Genomic DNA, 4584 nt, shown 5'->3' on the forward strand with positions numbered 1-4584 from the left:
TTCACTAGAAAATATTCGATGCGGATCGCAAATTTTCGCGTGTCCTTCCCAACTCGTGGGAAACCCCACTGAGCTATCCACGTATGAGTGCGTCATCCCAGCGCCACCTCAGTAACTGATGAAAAAAAAGCATATCCACACAGAGCCATCCGGGTGTGGAGCATGTGGTTCCTGATTTAATCGACATCCGCGCATTTTGAATCCGAACAATTCGGATGGAGTCCAAGCTTCTTTACCACCCGACTATCATCTTGGTGGCACGAGCGCCCCGCAACTCACCCGCAGCACTAACATCGCCTACATTTCAAGTCATTGAAAGGGGATGCAAGATAAGACATGTCTCCAAGTCGGACCTTTATACGACACTAGCATGAATACATCAATATAAAATACCACAAAACCAAACAAGAACATTTGAATAATCCAGCCATAACATGCCACCAGCATAACTGAACAGGAAAACTAGTACTACATGAACCCCCAAAGGGTGGAGACAAAGCTGAGTCACCATCAGCCTCAATGGCCTAGGTGATATTTTCTTGTAGCTCTTCTGAACTTTTAACACCGCCATGAAGCTCACAACTCACACCATTTTTCAGAAGAGCTTGTCGCTTGCTGGTTCCTGTGACCCGGATCTGCTTCATTTTTTTTTTTTTTTTTTTTTTTTTTTTGCTAAAGGGAAGGGATAGGGGGGAGGAAGGGACAAGCCCACCTCCGCGTAGCAGCCCCCACTGGGCCCCCGCCCCGCCAGGAGAATGTTCGATGCGGGCAGAAATGGCCGTGTGTTGGGCACCCCGACCGGTTTTACTCATACCCTCCCCACCCGTGGGCTCGGCTCAGCTACTCCTCTGAGCTCTGGCTCGAGTCCCACGTATGAGTACGTCACACCCGGCACCACCCCGGCTACTAGCGGTTCAAGAGCGGTCCTACACCACAAGTCCAAGCAGTGGCCAAAGTAGTGAGCTCCGGTCCACAATTTAATCGTCGCCGCAGCGATTCGAACTTGGGACCTTGTGGTTAGAATTGCTGCCCAGTACCACTAGGCTACCACCTTGGTGGCGATCTGCTTCATTTCCTCGCTGAAATCGTTGATAAGAAGAGGGATTTATGATACTATTATATTAGTCTTGAAAAATGGGGGGGAAAAAGGTGACGCTATAGTGAGCTTGGGTTATTGGCCTGAGCATTGCAATAATCCCTACTGATCGGGATCTGTTGATTCCCAGTTGCCACTAAAACAAGTACTCGGCTAGCCTAGCCCAAGTTACCCCAAAATCAACCCAAAAAATGGGTATCTTGTAAAAAGGATAAGCAAATAAGTTGCCATGGCTTATGCAACCGTATCAATTTCATGCTGTTGTTTTTAACACCACCGCCAGTTTTTAATTTTCAGAACTTTCCTGCACCAACTAAAACTTCTCAAGGCTCTGAACTTTTGAATAAAAGCAGGGTGACTCTTTTGCATTCCTTTTCACTCAAAAAAATATTTTTCAGAACATGAAAATTAAAACTTTATCTTTTTTGCTTTTTTGACATCACAGTATTTTATATAATTTTCTTTTTTTTGGACAGGGTGGGGAGTAGGAGATTGCCAATGGGACATCCAACTAACCATTATCCAAGAACCAGCTTCAACACTCATTACTAATGGCCGGTGAAAGGCCACAGCCTCCATGGCACCAATCCATGCGACCATTTATTGACATAGATTTTCCCCAGTTCAGAGGCTCAGCAATAATAGCGCTGCCATTGCTATCATGAATGATACATCTCACCCCACCAGACACCAGCGCTAATAGCTTCCAGTGAACCATCAAAATCAATTTTGAGCAAGTGGAGTCACGGGGGAGCCCAGAAACTAAAGAGAGGTCCGAAAGAAACCAAGAAAAAGGAAAAGGACACCAAGGAACCCGATGAGGACGCAAATTCAACTGAAACTTAAAATTCACTAGCCAAGCCAAGAGAAAGATTAGCTATTCGAGCTGGCGGTACTATACTGCACTCGAAATATTTTCCCATTTCTTGAATTACAAATCTGTCATACGATATCGACCGATATCATGTTTTAATCTTTTTTAGAAAACTTGAATCAAAAGCTGCAGCATAGAAGATCTTCCCATTTCTTGTTTTCCATACCTGTCATAAGACATCGACCAATATGTGTCGTAGTTTTTACAAACCGAGAACAAAGGCTGCAGCAATGCCAAACATGATCTTAGTATGTTATCTCATCTCCCATTATACCTAAAGATTATTTTAATAATAGCCATGCACTAAAAATTATTTTGAGAAATTGATAGATTGTCAAACATTAACAATTGTAGGATCCTTAAGGTGTTCGGTGGAAGTTAGAAAATACGGAATTCACCTGCACAGTTCTAGACAGTTGACGCGCATCAAAGTTTATTTTCACCAGAACCGCTTTACCTATGCAAACAAGTAAACAACTCCTAGTCACAGAAACACGAATACACGAGCACCAGCGAGCACGATTAACAGAGGGTCCACCATCATTGTGGTGGGGTATGTCGGTCGGCCGCTGCCCACATCGAGCTTTTTTACGCCTTGGCTGCTGACCTTGGCGTCTTCCTTAGGTTTGGATGATATCCTGACCGAACTTAGGCAACACCGATAGATTTGCTGATCAAAACTCCTTGATATCTTTGTTCAAGAATCAGGATTACTGGCTGCAGCTTACCCTAAGGCTTGCACAAGAAAATCGGTAACCTTGGAATCCTTGTCTAAGGATTGAGATTACTGGCTACAGCTTATCCCGATGATTACACAAGTTGAATCAACACACAAGCACGAACAATGAAAGAAAAGATTGTTGATTCGATTCAAAATAAAACAAGAACAATCTAGTAGGGAATTGATTTATCCCGATACTAGCCCAATCTAGTGGGGATTGGTTTATCCCACACTAGCCCAAGTCTTAGACCAATCTAAGGCTGAAATACATAGACGCTTCCGATTCAAAATATTCCGATTGTGATACCGATGGATGATGGCGATGCCGAGCCAACTGACTTAGAAGCCTTTGCTTATGTTGTACCAGCAGCAGCTAAGCTATGAGGCTCGCTCTTGTAGCTCGCAGGTTGCTACACCTGCTCTTTCACCTACTACGCTTCCATTGCCGTCTGTCGGAGATTCTCTCTCGAGATTTCTCCCCAAGCGGTGGAGACAAACCTACTTTCTTCGACTTGGTTGGTCTTCTGATTCAGGTGGGCCCTCATCCTTCACGACATAAAGGCCTCCTAAGCCAAAAGGCTGACACACTCTAAGGTGGAAATACAAATGCTCAAAGATGTCTTCACTAGCCTTATCATATCTCTTATATAGACCTAATACAAAAGCAATTCGAAATTCAAATTCAAACATTCAAACAGAAAGGGCATAAATTCAAATGATGTAGCATTGAATCACACCCTCATGAAGAGTCCTCGTTGGATGACACTTGGCCCCTCCGGAGTGCTCCATCCGGCGCACATCAAGGCTGCAATTTTGGGCGCCCATGATTGTTGCCCTTGAATGAAGTGGTCCATGCGCGCGGTTGATGACGTAGCTTGCGTACATGGCGGCCATTTGAATTTGAATGGTGTCCATGATTGTCGCCTTTGAATGGAGTGGCCCATCCACTTATGCACGTGGCGGGCATTTGAGTTTGAATGACGCCCATGATTGTTGCCCTTGAATGGAGTGGCTCATGCACTTATGCATGTGGCGAGCATTTGAATTTGAGGGACGCCCATGATTGTCGCCCTTGAATGGGTGGTCCATGCGCGTAGTCGGCTGATGTGGCTTGCGCACATGGCGGGCATTTGAATTTGAATGGCGACCAAGGGTGAATCTCCATGGGCGTGAAAGGGGCTAAAATGCTGATTGTCCAGCGAGGTGATGGGCATGATGGGCGCGCGGATGGGTGCGTTGAGGTCGCACCCGCCAGGGCTGCCTTCGGTTCGGCTGAGCTTAGGCTAGCCTCCAAGGAACTCAACATTCCAAAATATGCCCCTCCGCCGAAGATATACTCGTCCAAGCCTTCGTGCATGCAATGAATCTCGCTTGGCTTGGGGCCGCTATGGTGAAATTTGATAGGGTCCTCATCATTCCCTCTCCCTTGAAAAATATCCTTATCCTCAAGGATATGGTTGAGGTACCATATAGCATGGTTCTCCCATTCTTTTGCCTTCAGCATGCTGCCCCAATAGATCTTCCCTTTCTCGTAGGAAAGTTGTTTCACTTGGATGTAGGAGTGAAGCTGTCCAGGATGTCCACCTTTTTCGCGGTTAGGAAAGTGCCCAAATATGTACCTGCTGAAGTTAGGAATAATAGGGATATGGACATACCGCATGTAAAAAATCAGTCCTTCTTGTATTCTGAATGGTGCAACCCCATCAGCAGTTGCTTCAATTCTTTTGCAGATTTCTTGCGCCCGGACATCAAGATTGATTGCCTCTTGGTCATGGTCACAAGCCTGCAAGTTGTTGTTGTCAAGTGTTGCACCAACATGATCTTCCAACTCCTTGGTGACTGGGGCAACCCAATGCATTTGAAAGCCTAAGGGGAACTTAATAAGAGACGCTT

This window comes from Phoenix dactylifera, chromosome 4 (assembly GCF_009389715.1).
Source record: "Phoenix dactylifera cultivar Barhee BC4 chromosome 4, palm_55x_up_171113_PBpolish2nd_filt_p, whole genome shotgun sequence".
Taxonomy (NCBI): Eukaryota; Viridiplantae; Streptophyta; class Magnoliopsida; order Arecales; family Arecaceae; genus Phoenix; species Phoenix dactylifera.